We start from the raw sequence: 17,883 nt of genomic DNA, 5'->3' as shown, positions 1-17,883 counted from the left end.
TTTTCTTCTTCTTTTAAGTAACCTTCAGGAGAAAACACAAACAGAAGACTCTGAAAAGGGGATTATCCATGTATAACACTGGGATTTGTCTCTAAAAGTAAACTTACTATGCCATGCTAACATAATTCAGGAGATTTTTAAAAACAAGTTAATAAAAATAGGTAACTTACTTTAAAGTAAGTTTTTACCATATGCCAGTATGTGTGTTTCACATAGAATATTTCTTTATAAAATCCCTGTTTTACAGGTTGGAATCAGAGTAGAAATAATTTTAAAAAATCATATCCAAATCACATACCTGAATTGAAAAAGCAGGGATTATCACCTAAATCTTTCTAAAACCTAGCAAATACAGTAAAATAAATGCTACCTGTTGACTTGTAAAATGCCCCACCCCCCACTCTTAGAGGATTCCCTCCTGTTGGGAAAGACTTCCTCTCTTTTCAAGCCCCATAAAATCATCTTATCCTAGTTTGTGTTGGCTGGTTCCTTGTATTGTTATTCTCTACTGTAATATAGAAAACCTAAATGTGTTAGGAAAAAGTCACCCAGTGGATATGTCTCCAAAATAAAAGTCATTAGAATGAAATCTTTAACAACCTGACAGATTTCTAAGTTTCCATTCAGACTCATATTAACCTCCCAACCTCATACTCCTCTTCTGAGGCCCCAGATAATGGAATAAAGGAATCCAGATAATGGATTTGCTTCAGCAGTCTTCTCAGATATTAGAGAGTCAAGAGAGGAGGCAGACTGGACGTTTAGTAAATTGCATCTGTGTTATGAGTTAAGGAAACCAAAATGTGTTGTTCAGTCGCCAAGTCATGTCCAACTCGTTGTGACTCTCTGGACTGCAGCACGCCAGACTTCCCTGTCCCTAACCATCTCCCAGAGTTTGCTCAGGTCCATGTCTATTGCTTTGATGATGCCATCCATGCCATCATGCCATGGTGATGCCATGCCCCTGATGTCCTCTTCTCCTTCTGCCCTCAATCTTTCCCAGCATCATAGTCTTTTCCAATGAGTCAGCTGTTGGCATCAACTGGCCAAATTATTGAAGCTTTCATTAAATAGCAGCAACAGAGCTGCTCTGCTATATCAGTCAGTTCAGTTCAGTTCGGTAGCTCAGTCGTGTCCGACTCTTTGCGACCCCATGAATCGCAGCACGTCAGGCCTCCCTGTCCATCACCAACTCCCGGAGTTCACTCAAACTCATGTCCATCAAGTTGGTGATGCCATCCATCCATCCCATCCTCTATCATCCCCTTCTCCTCCTGCCCCCAATCCCTCCCAGCATCAGAGTCTTTTCCAATGAGTCAACCCTTTGCATGATGTGGCCAAAGTACTGGAGTTTCAGCTTTAGCATCATTCCTTCCAAAGAACACCAGGACTGATCTCCTTTAGAATGGACTGGTTGCATCTCCTTGAAGTCCAAGGGACTCTCAAGAGTCTTCTTCAACACCACAGTTCAAAAACGTCAATTCCTTGGCATTCAGCTTTCTTCACAGTCCAACTCTCACATCCATACATGACTACTGGGAAAACCACAGCCTTGACTAGACAGACCATTGTCGGTATCCCAAACCAGAATTAGGTCATCTACGAATGGTTTAGCACCAGGTTCCCTACAAATTGGGGCACCGTGATGGGTGAAGGGGTGACTACCTTTCTGGCTGCACCCAGTGTCCCAGGATGAAGGGCTATCTGCACCTGACCCTGGTCCCAAAGCACAGGCTGGTGCTCCATTAGGGACCCCGGGGGAGGCCTGCCAGCAGGGATGTTGGGGAACCAGCTATCTAAGGCCAATCAAGGATCCTGTGATGCTGACATGTCATTCTGCATGGGCAGGATTCTCACTTAGAGGTGTTCAGTCATAATCCCACAGATGGTAGCTTCTCTCCATTGGCTTTTCAGCTAAGCTCTCAACTGAAGTGCATGAATAATTGAAAACAAACATTGCCTTCCAGAGAATATTTTTCCTTAAAAATTTCTGCCATCTAAATGTTACTAGTATTCTCTCTCCATTTCTGTTTATCAGCCATGTCCAACACTTTGCAGCCCCATTGACTATAGCCCACCAGGCTCCTCTGCCCATAGAATTTTCCAGGCAAGAACACTGGAGTGAGGGTGCCATCTTCTACTTCAGGGGATCTTCCCCATCCAGGTATTGAATTCAAGTCTCTTGCAAATCTTGCATTGGCAAACAGATTATTTACCAACTGTGCCACCTGGGAAGCATCTACATTAATATTCCCTTAATAGAATCTCTATTTTGACAGTGTGTTAGTATAAACATGAAATAGCAAAGAAAACCTTTATTTTGTCATTCCAATTAGCAGTAATAATAATGCATTTATGTTAAAAAGAAGCTGAGTTCCCTCAGTAAATTCAGGCAACCCAGAATTTGATACACATTGACAAATATAAAAGTCATTGTTCTCAGTTAACAAAAATCATCTGTAATTAACAACTGTGTATAAGAGTCAGACATGACTGAGTGACTGAACTGAACTGAACTGATGACTCTGATCTGTAAACCATTCTGGAATGTGAGGTGTTAACCATTCCTGGGATGGTTTTGGTAAAGTAATGAAGAATATATCCAAATTTCTAAGACATCATTTCAAAGTTTTTTTTCCTTGCAACTCATTCACGCTTTTTTTCCCTTAGTCCTGTGGCTCTTAGGTTAACAAGTTACATATTCCTGTCTGTCCCTTTCTTTTTAATGGATTCTAGTGTCTTGGATGGAGAAGGCAATGGCACCCCACTCAAGTACTCTTGCCTGGAAAATCCCATGGATGGAGGAGCCTGGTGGGCTACAGTCCATGGGGTCGCACAGAGTCAGACATGACTGAATGACTTCACTTTCACTTTTCAGTTTCATGCACTGGAGAAGGAAATGGCAACCCACTCCAATGTTCTTGCCTGGAGAATCCCAGGGATGGGACAGCCTGGTGGGCTGCCATCTCTGGCGTCGCACAGAGTCGGACACGACTGAAGTGACTTAGCAGCAGCAGCAACAGCAGTGTCTTGGATAAGGGCTTCCCAGGTGACACTGGTGGTAAAGTACACGCCTGCCAATTCAGGAGACATAAGAGATGTGGGTTCCATCTCTAGGTTGGGAAAATCCCCTGGAGGAGGGCATGGCAATCCACTCCAGTATTCAGCCTGGAGAATCCCCATGTACAAAGGAGCCTGGCAGGCTACAGTCCATAGGGTCTCAAAGAGTCAGACACGACTGAAGTGACTTAGCAGCAGTGTCTTGGATCTCATTGTTGAAACAGGCATGTGGCTCATTGAAAGTGAAAATTAACCTATATGATAAACAAATATTGGCCATTGTGTTAAATAAGATAACTGGAAGTGATTTTCAGGACACACATGCTATTCCATAGTAACGTGTAAGCATGGCTTCTTTGAGAAAAGATCACTAGCATTGCCCAAATTCACCAATTTAAAAAAGTGACAATATTTAAATGTCTATTAAAGATTGCATTCCTTATTTTATATAAATTGTGAGACACAAGTGGGAAGCTCTCTAAATTCCACAATATAATTGGAACAAATTAGCTTCTCACATTCTCTATGTGTACTGAATTTTCTCTTCATAACTTTAAGACTCCTAAGGAAAACGTAAGTAATTCTATGAACACATATATTCTCAAAGCACTTTGCACCCTTGCATATGACATAGTATTCCACTTCCTTATCTTTTCCTTTCACTTGAGGATCTTTTTCTTGGTGGTAGGTTTATAAGCTAGAATAACTTGTCACAGAAGAGAACAGAATATTTATTAAATTTGATATCTTGGGTAATAGCTTGGTTTTATAACAACCCTAATCTTTTTCTAGAATGATTCGTTCCACTCCTGATTGTGTTTTCTGACATCTAATACCATGGAAGGACATCATCATGACTGTAAGGGGGAAAAAAAAAAAAAACTCATAAAAGTCAATTTAGATAATTTTCCGATTATTACTTTATGACTGCCTTTGCTAGTCCTACAATTAGTTCAGAGTCCTGTTTCTCTCAGTCCTCTAGTTTAAAACAAAAAAAAAGTCCTTTTTTCTTTCTTAATGGAAAAGGGAAATCAAATCAAAGCACCAATAAGTATGAATAGGAATAATGAAGGAAAAACTGTAAAGACCTAAGTCACTCTCAAAATCTGTATATTTTCCTAGAAATGTTGCTTCTCCCCTAATTGTCTCAGTTTTAACTACTATCTGTGTCTGAAGATAATTTTTAAATTAAAAAGGAAATAAATTCTTATAAAAATATGGCATCAGGAGTTAACTTTAGTTAAAAACGTGTGAGACTATTAGGGATTTGTATTCCAAGAGAAATTATTAAAAATACAACTCTCTGAGTTATAGGTTTCTTTTCCACTATGAACATGACTATAATATTTCATGGAATTATTATGAGGGCTAATTTAATTAAAAGAAAAGTGAAATTATATAAAAATTTTAAAGCATTTATTCCCAGACTAAATACTATTTTTATTATTATTCCTAAAAATAAAATCAATTATTACCTTTGAGGAAGATGATCCCAATATAAAAAATAATAGCCATTTTTGAGGAAACTTGTTTGAGAGACAATGATAAGATTTATGTAGTTATCTAACAGACTCATTACAATAGTTGTGTGCAATGTTTGAATAACCTAACAACGAGAAGTTAATATTAAATAAAATCATATAGCTAGTAAATGGTGAAATTGGTATTCTAAATTCTTTCTGCTTGAACTAAAGCATGTGTTATTTATCAAACATATATTCAATGAGGAGAACCAAACTCAAAGAGTAATTTTCTAACAAGGAATAAATAATTAGTAAGACAAACAGAAAGTATTAATGTGCTCATTCTTCATAACCCTTGATATTTACAGAAAGGAAAGGCAACTCCAAATTATTCATCTCCATGTAATGAAAAGTTAAGCTAATAATGTATAAATCAATGCTAAGAAAAAGTTGTTATTGGCTTTTACCTTACAGTCTTACCTCTTTTTGTACAAATGCATCACTTCAGGTGACTGAAGCTATTTTTAAAACTTGATAACTATTTCAATTTTAAGACAAGATATCGAGCCTTTCTAAGAATACTCTATCTCAACACATTTGAAATTACCTTATTTCTATAGATAAATTTCCTTGATACATGTTACATGGAAGCCATGGGAGCAAACACAGTGAAAGGAAGCAAGATATAGAGTTACTGTGGTCCTTTCTGGATGTGATTTCTCTGTGAATTTTAACCTGCATGAGGCAAATGTTGCTTTATCCACCATATGGCCAAGGCTCATGGGAAATACTTCAGTGAATCAAATGTGAGAACAGGGCCAAGAGGAAATACACTAAGGATTATAAACATTTTATCAACATTTATACCACTACTGAAACAGAAAACTTGGCAAATAATATCCAAACAGATAGAAAAGCATAAGAACTAGGCCAGAAGCATATGGATTATTTTGCTTACTATCTATGTGAAGATATCTAAATGTACAGGATTTTGGAAGGGATTTCCTGAATATCCTAAATCACCATTTCTCTGAAGAACAGACCTTTTTCCCCTTGCTGACTAAAATACTGTGATGAATGAATCTTATGAGTAAACATTATATTTTCCTTTCTTATGTAATAAAATGTCTCTATAAAGTTGCTCTCTGGTCTATTAAATATACAGCACAATAAAAACAAGAATGAGACAAAATATCATACTCAGTGAATTCCAATAAAATTTATGAGAAATTTTGGATTAAATACACTTTAAACTGTTCAAACTCTTCCAAAATCTTTTCAGGTTATTTTTCCATAATAATGGTACTAATTGTTGAGAAGGATCTACCAGAGGTCCTGTTTTCATCTGATTGATTGTCAGTGTTCCAATAATTACTGAAAGCATAAAATCTAGGAATTTTACAAGAATTTACAACTCAGATTCCTTTTAATCTAATTTTAGAAAGGACAGAAAATTAAATAAACCTCATCTATTGACTAAATCACTGCTATTCATTCAACAAACATTTATTGAGATTCTTCTAGCCTTAGATAGTATAGGAGCACTAGGGACACTACAGGATCAAAACAGAGATGACCCAAACTTTAATCAGCCTACCAAGGAATCTCCAAACACAAATATAGAAAATACTGTTGTGGTCTGTGCACAGGTTGGAAAAGAATTTCCAGACATATAGAATGGAGGGAAATAAAGTTTATTAGAGTGGGAGATGCTGATAAGAAGAGATAATATACTTGATCTTAGCCAAAAGGCTGAGAAACAATAGACTTAGGGACATGGAGAGAGGGGAGGAGAGGGTGAGATGTATGGAAAGAGTAACATGGAAACTTACATTACCATATGTAAAATAGATAGTAAAGGGGAATTTGCTGTATGGCTCAGGGGTTCTGCATCAACAGGGGTGGGATTGGGAGGGAGTTGGGAGAGAGGTTCAAAAGGGAGGGGATATATGTATACCTATGGCTGATTCTTGTTGAGCTTTGACAGAAAACAGCAAAATTCTGTTAAGCAATTAGCCTTCAATAAAAGAATAAAGAAAATTTTTAAAAAAGAAAGAAAAAAAAAGAATGGGAGATGCTGTTAGAACAGTGAGCCAGCTCAAGGGAGAACTGATGTTGAATGGTCCTTAGTCCACTTTTATACCCCAGGGTACAAGTACAAGGAATGGGATAGGTGTATTGCAGGTCACTTGCTGATTGAATGAGGCATGTATACTGGGTGGAGATGAGTAAGGCAAATACCTTCCTTGTGTGGGGTAGGAGGGGAAACAGGTTATACTGCTCTGGAGGACCTGAAATCCATTAATAGTTGTGACATGGGGGAGGCAAGGACCATATGTGTCTGGTTTTTCCATGCCTGCATTCCAAGACCCTCCTTGGTTTTATCTGTTTTTTAGTCCCTGGGTCACCACATTCCTCCCTTCCTTTATTTTTAGGGCCAATTCTTTGGTCCCTGTTGATACCCTGTTCATGTCTAACTATCTACCTATTTCCCCCTTAGGCATTTGGGAACTGAGTTTCAGGAGAAGAAGAGCAATGACCACTCTGGCTTCTTCAGACTGTACAGGGGTGTCATGGGGCTCTGGGCTCATTTTGCCTGCTTCTTTGTCAGGATGCATTTATGGAGGGAGATGAGAGTCCATGGAATGATAAGGTGATTTGTTTCAGCATTGTCTTTGGGTTGATCAGAGGATATTCTTGTTGTACTACCACTTGGAGATTTGTTGTATTCTAGAAGAAACAAACTTAACAAAAAAGTTAAAGGTACATGGCCCAAAGATTAAAAGAAGTAGGAAAGCTGCTCAGGGGCTAGCCACAAGAACCAGGGTCTGCATTGGTTTGTGACATTAGTGTTTCTCTAGGTACAAGAAGATGCAAAAATTTGGGCTCATAAAATCTTTACCTGAAAACATCTGACTATCTGAATGCCAGTTCTTCTGGGCTTTTCCCAGAGCACAGAGTGCCTTATTTCTGATCGCCATCCTGAGCTCCTTTTAAGGGGTGTTGAAGGTCAGCAGCTTGCAGTGGTCATGATGTAATCTTTGTAGAGGCAGCTGGCAAATGCCAACTCCCAGTCAGCAGGGTCCACATATTTGACCATGCTTTGGGTGCATTTCATGCCCATTGTGCCCCGCAATGCTGAGAAGGCTCATTCCAGATCCAGGGAAGATTCCATTGATTGGCCACTCAGTGTGCTGTTATTGGACCAAGTCTTGTGAGCAGCAAAAGTCTCTGGACCATGCCTGTCTCACTAGCCTCTTGGTCCAGGAAAATATTCCTTCTTGTTGCTTCTTCCCATATCTAGAGTTACATTATTACACTCATTGATCTCATGGAACTGCTTATCAGCATTTTATCACAGGCTCAGTCACACATTTATTAACATAACAAACAATCTTCTGAAACAAAAGACATAGAAAATAGTACAGCTAGCAGCTGTTAATAAGGTCACAAGAAAGAATTTAAGTCAAGAACTTTCATTAGGTATAGCCCAGCATACCATGGGTCACCTGACTTGGTTAAATGACTATAGACAGGTGTGACTCTCCTGGTTGTACATCGAAAGGTTGGTTATTGAGATAAGCTTTAGAAACAAACTTAGAGTGTCCCTTTTAATAACTTAATTAAACCTTTATCAATATAACATAACAGCAAGGAACTATCTCAGAAGTGAGTCATAGTAAACACAGACCTTAATTAACAAAACTAGAACTTAATATTAAGTAAAATATAATTTTTTTTTGTCATGTGAGGGCATTAACCCTGTAGCCAGGGAAGGCTTTGACCCATCAAATAAAAATGAGATTTGTCAGGGAGCCTGAAAAATCCAAGCCACCGTCTTAGATTTCCCAGAGCGCTGACTCTTAGATTTACAGCTATTGTTAACCCATTTTTAATTCTCTGATTTAGGAGTAGACTATTGCCATGTTTTAAGGACATCAAATAGCAAAAGTCTAACAGTGAAGGGTTATTTCTTATAGAAGCAGAATGAGCTTTTACATGTACCATAATCTTTAATAATTCTTATTTACTTTACCAAAGTAACAAAAGATTTTAAAAACAAATAAAATACTTAAAGGCAAAGAAATTCATAATCTGTTATTGCAAGCTTCATTCTAAGAAAACTTTGTTCTCTTAACATAGAGATTAGGCTAAATTGCCTGTTACCAGTTTACCAGATAACAAACAAACAAAAGTTTTTATTGGTTAATCTTAGAAAAGTCTTTTCCATAAATCTTGAAATAGCTGTATTCTTGCAAAGGCATCACAGTGAAGCCATAGAAGGCATGTTAAAAATCTGATTAAATTGCAATTGACAAAGTAGCCTGGCCATTGCTGTGATATGTAACACTAATATGATAACTAGAATTATAATTGAGCACATTTTTATCAGGGCATATCAGATCTATATGAATTCCACATAATTTTAGGATATATATATATATATATTAGTAAATCAACCGTATAGTATGACCTGAGAAGATTTATCATCCCTTCAACAATATTTCCCATGTAACTTAAAATGTCTAATGAACCCAGGTGGTTTAATAGCTCTTTGGGTTGTCTCAGGGGCCCTCTGAAGCATCCCAAAGTCATCCTTATAAAATATGTGAGATGCCCCCATATCTCTTGGTGGACTTGATGATGATGAAGTCCTGAACAAATGTAACTCCAAAATACTGGAGTGGCAGTTGAACCGCCAGTTGGTGTAGGTAAAAACACCAAGTTACAAGGGAAAAGAAGAAACAGAGAATAACCCAATCAAATAAAATAAACCTCAAAAATTTTACCCTAAACAAATGGAGGTTTTTGAACACTTGACAAAGACATCAAAATAACTGTCATAAATATGATCACTAAATTCAGCAAAGTGGCAGTGTTTTAGTTTTATTGAATTTATTCTGAAATTTATTTGAATGATTTTTTTCCAAAATAATACAGAGTATATGAATTACATACAAATTACATGATATCATGATCAATATTTACCTTCAAAACATGTATTGAATTTCACAAAATAAATATCTTGACATTAAAAGTCTGATGCAAGAGTACATATCTCTTTGGACTGAATTTAGTGTATGCTGACTAAAAAAATATAGTCACAACCTGAAAGAAGAGAGCTATTTTATTTGATGGGAATGTTTAGGACTCTGAGCCCAGGAAACAGCATCTCAGTAGCTCTGAGAAAACTGCTTCAAGAAGACAGGAGAGGGAGTCAGACTATATACAAGTTTGCAACAAAGAGAGCAGGCAGTCTGAACACCAAAGATCAGGTATCAGATTAAGGAATTTAACATTCTAGGTATGGGAAGACACAAGCCTCTAGGTTCACTGAATTAATTCCTTGCATAAACACCTCAGCTGCTACTGCTACTGCTACTGCTAAGTCCCTTCAGTCGTGTCCGACTCTGTGCGACCCAATAGACGGCAGCCCACCAGGCTCCCCCGTCCCTGGGATTCTCCAGGCAAGAACACTGGAGTGGGTTGCCATTTCCTTCTCAGCTATCTGGGGCCAAATTTGGTTCCCTTGTTCACCTTAAAGAGTTGCAAGTGGCTACTTCTTGCATCACCCCCAGGTACTCAGCAATCACCATGAGGGAATGAGACTCTACTGGATCTCAGTTTTGGGAGCTCTCATTCACATTTGGAGACCAGAAATTAGTGATGGCTGTGACGTTTCTTGTTTGTTGATATGACAGGAGATATTTTCATTTCACACATAATATCACACAGAATATATAGATTCTTTAAACCATAGGAAATATTAATGTTCATCTTGAAAATACACAGGAAATTACACACTCATTTTGAAACTTTATATTTGAAGTACAAGGTGGTATCATAGGATCTTTTCAGGGACTGATGAAGAGAATTAAAACCATCTTTCACATTGTGCTATGTCTTAAAGAAATACATTTCATTTTTACAAAAATTCTGCATGAGAAATAACCTTTATTATATTTTTAAATGTCAAAAAGCAATACACTGGAGAAACAGGAATGGAAGTAGAAGCAGCAGACTGGGAAAATAATATATTAACTATCAGGGGGCATGTTAAGAGATTATAAAGACCAACCATAGTTATACAGACTTTAAGGAACTTCAGGAATTAACCAAACTGCCCTTTAAAGAGGACCAAAAAATAATTTATTGGCAGAAAAGACTGCTTTATAGACCATGTCTTTGAAGGCTTGTTTCACTTGCTGGTTTCTCAGGGTGTAGATGAAGGGGTTCAGCATGGGGGCCACAGAGGTACTGAGAATAGCTGCTCCTTTTGTCAATGATGCCTTTTCTTTGGCCTAGGGATTAGCATACATGAATATACAGCTTCCATAGGAGATGGAGATGACAATCATGTGAGAGGAACAAGTGGAGAAGGCCTTTTTTCTCTGACTGGCAGATGGGATTCTCAGAATAGTCCTGACAATATACATATATGACAAAATCATTAATGCCAAAGTGAAAAACAAGGTAACCAAAGCAGAGTAAAAACCAATTATTTCTAGGAACCATGTATCTGAACAAGACAATTGTAAAAGGGGGAAAACATTGGAAGCACAGTAATCCAGCTGGAGGAGAAGCATAAGGGGTGGGAAAATGGTCAGAAACCCACCAAGCCAAGCACAGAGCACAAGCAGGCTGCAGAGTTTCCTGCTCATGATGGTTGTGTAATGCAGGGACTTGCAGATGGCAACATAGCAGTCATAGGACATGGCGGTTAGAATGTAAAATTCAGTCACCCCCGTGAAAATAAAGAAAAACAGTTGGGCTGCACAACTGTTGTAAGAAATAGTCTTGTTTTTGGTAATAATTGCCCCCAGAAATCTAGGGATGCACACAGTAGTAAAGGAGATTTCTAAGAAAGAGAAGTTTCGGAGGAAGAATTACATTGGCATCTGGAGATGGGAGTCCATCCAGGTTAGGGTGATGATAGTCAGGTTTCCAGTGACACTTAATAGATATGTGATAAATAAAAAGAGGAAAATCACAATCTGAAGCTCAGGATCATCAGAAAGGCCTAGAAGGACAAACTCTGTGATCACTGTGTGATTCATTTCTTTCTCTTTTTTCCTCCTTTTTTCTTTTTTTAAATATATTTAGATAGAAAGTGTATTAAAAGGAAGAGATGAAAAATATAATTCATTATGATCAATATCATCATCAATTCTAAAGCATTCTATCTAATTCATGCCCATATTGTTTTCTTTTAATACCTTATTTATAATTTTTCTTAAAATGTATTTGTGGGTCATGTTTTATATAATAGTTCTCGTATTCTAAATCTAACAGGAGAAGTTAGGAAATCTTTATACGAGTCATATTATTCAGAGATGATAAATGAATTTGATACTTTTTGCTTTGTCTAGTTTATGCAAGTCCTTGCAGTTTTGTTGGGATTACCCTATAAAACATACATCATTTTTTGTCATGTAGGTATCAGAAGACACTGCCATCTAAAAGAGAAGTGGATGATCTTACTTCCATCATAAGATATAAATGAAACTTAGAAGAATAAAGTAACAACACCTTTTATTAAACAAGAAATCAATTCATGATTTTCTTAGCAAATAAAATAAACTTTAAAATGTTTAATTATTAGATAATTTAATTACCAGCTTTATTTTTATATTGGTATTTATGAATGTAATTATCAATATGAAAATATACCATAGGTATTAGATATTATTTACAAGAAAATATAATTATTTTATATATTAAATAGCATTCACTTAATGGTTTGTCTGATAATTCCTTTGTAAGCATTAATGTTTGACATTCTCTGAGATTTTCTATGAATATATGTAAAGAAACTTTATATGTATAGAAGACTGTGTATATTTTTGAGCTTAAAAGGATATGCAGTATTTATCAATTATTTATTTTGCATTGAAGCACAAACTGAAAAGTAATTACTTGCCTCAGATAGTAGCAGCTCTGTCACCCAGACTTTAGCCCAGTACATTTTCCATTTGAACATCGTTGCTTCTCAGCTATTAAACTTTATGAACAACTGTTTTATTCCCTTGGAGTTCTACCCCACATTTATCTTTTGCATGAGGTGACTAATCCAAAAAGATATTTCAGAAATGTAGAGGAAAACCTCTGCTATTAATCCAAAGCCATTCAACTGATTCCCAGCTCCACTGGATGTATCTATCATTCTGCGTATCTGGTTTGCTAAAATCATGATAGCTCCCTTATCTTATTTTAGATATTCACATGTCTGCTGTGAATAATAGAAGATAAATCATTGCTACTCTGCCAGACACTAGTAAACATCACATGAATCAAATTTGATTATTTTTCTCTATTTTATGACGATTCATGAAAAATAAAAATGGAATATCAAAAACTTTAAGAAGATATGGAACTTCTATCATCCTCTTCAATAAGTTGGTCTAGAAGTTTAAGGGAGCAATATTTAAAGCGAGAACTGCAAGTGACATGGCAACGTGGGGTATTATGAGTATAGATTCTTAAACTAGGATCTGGCATTTAGTTGCACTAAATGCTCAAATATTCAAGTTTAGCTGTTGTGTGTTGATCTCCTGGGAACAAAGGCCAGGTGACAGCTGTGCTATGACGTGGAACATCGGGGATTTCTGGAAGCTACCATTGGTGTTCTCAGAGCCTCCTGACTCGCTTCTATAGTGAATCTCTCTTGGGAATGTTTATGTTCATCCCACAGAAGAGTTCAATGAGGACTTCTACAAAATAATACTTTTCATTAATCACAGTTATTTACTATTTTTGAGTAATAAAATAGATGTGAAATCTTACAAAAATAGCACTCAATCTACTTTAGTTTTTGTCATATTCTTGGCATATAAAAGTTTTCTACATATACACTTCATTACTTATCCTTAGACTTCATTGTTGTTGGAGCTTCAAGGTTCTTTCATAATTCTAAGTTATATAAGAACTTTATTAAATATTAAAAGTAACAAGGGAAAAATAACGTACAAGGGAACTTCCATCAGGTTATCCGCTGACTTTTTAACAGAAATTCTACAAGCCAAAAGGGAATGGCACAATATATTAAAGTGATGAAAACAGAAGAACCTACAACCAAGAATACTCTACCCAGTAAGCCTCTCATTCAGATTTGATGGAGAAATCAAAAGCTTTCCAGATAAGAAAAAATTGTGAGAATTCAGCACCACCAAACCAGCTTTACAACAAATGCTAAAGGAACTACTCTAAGCAGGAAACAAGACAAGGAAAAGACCTACAAAAAATAAACCCAAAACAAGTAAGAAAATGATAATAAGATGATACATATTGATAATTACCTGAAATGTAAATGAGTCAAATGCACCAACCAAAAGACGTAGACTGACTGGGTAGATGAAAACCTGTGCATGTATGTACTTCCAGTTACTATATCTCTCTGCCTAACCTCCCAAAGTGTATGGAATTATTTTATATTATTAGGTTAATCATGTTTCCATTATAGCTTGCAATTGCAATGATCTTTAAATGTTGTCTGCCTAATGATGGTGAAAACTGATAAACATCTTTTACTATTGTGATTATGTAACTATTACTCAATATCATTGTATCATGATTGGTCAAGAATAAAATGCTATATCATCAACACTAATATTTAATAGGAAAACCTATAATCACCTTTAAAAATAAAAATGCATATCTGAAATATCTTGGAATTTTTTGAAAAATACAAATGCCCAGGTATTGCTTTCTTCCTCCAAAGCTCCAGATATGTTTCTAAGGAGCAGCCATGTTTAAGAAGAACTGGACCATAGGATGAGCTTTTACTTTTATCTAGTTGGTTTCACTTTTTCTATTTCATATTCAGTGCTCCCATCTCATTTAGCTTTTGTTTTCAGATTTCTCCATCTCTTCTACTTTTTTTTATGTCCTTTCTCAAGCTTTTATCAAGCATAGTAGAACAGTTTTCATATACATATATATAAATAGTATTTGCAGGGTATATATCGGAGAAGGCAATGGCACCCCACTCCAGTACTCTTGCCTGGAAAATCCCATGGACGGAGGAGCCTGGCAGGCTGCCGTCTATGGGGTCGCACAGATTTGGACAGGACTGAAGCGACTTAGCAGCAGCAGCAGCAGCAGTTAGTTCAGAATTCTGTTTCTCTGACTCCTCTGAAAAAAGGCAACTTACTTTTTCTTAATGGAAAAGGGGAGTCAAATCAAATTAGTCAGGTCAACACACAAACCCATATGATTAGGAATAATGAAGGAAAAAATTGTAATCACCTAAATCACTCTTAGGATCTGTGGGTTTCCATAGAGATATTCTGCTGCTGCTGCTGCTGCTACTAAATCTCTTCAGTCGTGTCCAAATCTGTGCGACCCCATAGACGGCAGCCTGCCAGGCTCCTCCATCTATGGGATTTTCCAGGCAAGAGTACTGGAGTGGGGTGCCATTTCCTTCTCCGTAGAGATATTCTATTTCTCCCTAAATACCTGTTTGTTAACAAGTATCTATATTCGAAGATAATTTCTAACCTAATAAGGAAAAGAAATTCATATAAAAATATAGCATCATGTCTTAATTTAAATTATTTTGTGTGGGATTATTCGGGATTTGCATTCCAAGAGATCTGGATTAAAAACACAAATCTCTCTGAGTTACATGTTTTTCTTCCCAACTGTGAAAATGAGGATAATATTTCATAGAATTATTGTGATGGCTAACTTGATTAAAAGTAAAATTAAATTATATAAAATTTTAAAGCATGTATTCCCACACAGTAAATACTGTTCTCTTTATTATTCCTACAAATAAAATCAATTATTACATTTGAGGAAGATGGTCCCACTATAAAACAATAGCAACCATTTTGGAGGAAAATTATTGGAGACAGTGCTATTTATGTACTTATCTCATTGATCTCATTGATTCATTGAAATAACCTTATGTTACCTTTGAAGAAACTATCAGAGAGTAATTATTATAAACAAAAGCATACAGTAAGTTAAAGGTCAAATTGTAATTCTATACTATTTCCTCCTGAAACTGAAGCATGTGATACTTATCAGACGTATGTTCAATGATCAGGACCAAACTCAGAGTAATTTTCTGAAAATTAATTAATTAGTTTGACAAACAGGAAACTTAAACAGACTCATTCTTCAGAATCCTTGATATGTACAGGAAGGAATGGCAACCCCAAATTATTCATTATTTATTTCACCTGATGAAATGCTAAGCTAAGGATTAATAAATGAGTATTAAGGAAAGGAAAGTTTGCATTGGCTTTTACTTTACAATCTTACCTCTATTTCTACAAATGCATCACATTAAGTGGCAGAAACTATTAAAAAATATTGGTAACTACTTCAAGTTTAGGTTAAGATATTTAGCGTTTGTAAAAATACACTATCTCAACACACTTGCAATTATCTTGTTTCTACAGCTATTTTTCTTTGATGGATTTTGCTTTGTAGCCATGAGAGAAAAAAATGGTGAAGGGTAGCAAGATATCATTACTGTGGTTCTTTATGGACATGATTTTTATATGGATTTTTAACCTGCATGAGCCACATGCAGTTTTATCACAACATATGCACATGGCTCATGGGAAGTACTCCAGTGAATCAAATGTGGCAACAGAGCTAAGAGGAAAATACTCTAAGGATTATACATATGTTATTAATATCTGTACCAATATTGAATTAGAAAACTTGGTGGACAATGTCCAAAGAGATAGAAAAGCATGAGAAGTAGGGCAGAAACATATGGAAGATTTGCAAAATTTTTGAAAGAGGTTTTCTGAATTTGGTACATCAGGATTTCCCTAAAGGATAGACATCTCTTGACCTTGCTGACTGAAATATTGGGATGAATGAATCTTATGTGTAAACACTACATTTCCTTTCTTGTGTAATACAATGTCCACATAAAGTGGTTCACTAAGCTATTAAGTATAAAATAAATTATTCAAAAGATTAAATAGAGAACAATGAAAAGAAGAATGAGATACAGTATCATGCTCAGTGATTTCCCATAGGAGGCATGAGAGAAGTTCGATTACATAAATTTTAAAGTCTTCAATATGTTCTAAGAATTTTTCACAGGTCATTTTCCCTTAATAATGGTGCTAATTAAGTATCTACTATCCAGAGACCTCTTTTCCTTTGATTGGTGGGCTATTGCTATTTTTGCTAAGTCACTTCAGTCGTGTCCGACTCTGTGTGACCCCATAGACAGCAACCCTCCAGGTTCCCCCGTCCCTGGGATTCTCCAGGCAAGAACACTGGAGTGGGTTGCCATTTCCTTCTCCAATGCATGAAAGTGAAAAGTGAAAGTGAAGTCGCTCAGTCGTGTCTGACCCTCAGCGACACCATGGACTGCAGCCTTCCAGGCTCCTTCATCCATGGGATTTTCCAGGCAAGAGTACTGGAGTGGGGTGCCATTGCCTTCTCCGGATTGGTGGGCTGGGTTCTGGTAATTAATGAAAGCATGAAGTGAAGTGAAACTGCTCAGTTGTGTCCGACTCTGTGACCCTAGGGACTGTAGCATAAAACCTAGGAAATCTGCAAAAATTTATGATTCAGATTCCTTTAATCTAATTTTAGAAATGACCAAAAATATCTCCACATCTGTTGACTCAATCATTGTTATTTATTCAACAAACATTGAGAACCTGCTGTCTTAGATACTATAGGACACTGTTGATACAATAGAATAAAAAGAGATATGAACCCACATTTACTCAGCTTGCTGCGGAATCTCCAAACACAAATCTGAGGATAGACATCCTCAGAAAAGATTGGAGAGGCCCCCAGAGTCTCTAGGTGGACTGAGTAGTGATGGTTTCCCCTGAACAAATCCAGCTTTAAAAGACTGGGAGAGGTGGATGTTTTATCAAATGTATACATAACAACATCAATTTACAAGGGACATAAAGAAGAGAAAATGATGCAAATAAAATGAATCTCAAAAAATAGACCCTAAATAAATGTAGGTTTATGAACACTTGACAAAAAATTCAAAGTAATTGTCATAGACATGAGTATTAAGTTCTGAAAAGTGGCAGTGTTAAAGTTATATTACATTTATTTTTAATTATTTGATTATAAATATAATAAATTATATAAAAATACATAATATCATGATCAATATTTACCTTCTATATATATATATTGAATTCCACAAAATAAAAATCTCTACTTTAAAAGTGTAATGCACGAGTACATATTATCTCTTTGGACTGAATTTCATGTACTATTACACAGACTATATAGCTTCTTTACACCATAGGAAACTATCAGTGTTCACCTTGAAAATACATAGGAAATTACACACTCATTTTGAAACTCTACATTTGAAGTACAGTCTGGTACTTCATAGAATCCTTTCAGGGAC

At 36.2% G+C, this 17,883-nt stretch overlaps 2 pseudogenes; both read right to left on the bottom strand.

The window, feature by feature from the left end:
• Positions 1-6,155: 6,155 nt before the first annotated feature.
• Positions 6,156-6,287, bottom strand: LOC129642431 (uncharacterized; annotated as a pseudogene).
• Positions 6,288-10,651: 4,364 nt separating this feature from the next.
• LOC129645462 (olfactory receptor 6C3-like) lies at positions 10,652-11,581 on the bottom strand (annotated as a pseudogene).
• Positions 11,582-17,883: the final 6,302 nt, after the last annotated feature.

Source organism: Bubalus kerabau, chromosome 1, assembly GCF_029407905.1.
Source record: "Bubalus kerabau isolate K-KA32 ecotype Philippines breed swamp buffalo chromosome 1, PCC_UOA_SB_1v2, whole genome shotgun sequence".
NCBI lineage: Eukaryota > Metazoa > Chordata > Mammalia > Artiodactyla > Bovidae > Bubalus > Bubalus kerabau.
The sequence above is the reverse complement of the archived record's forward strand: the minus strand, read 5'-3'. Positions and strand labels throughout refer to the sequence as shown.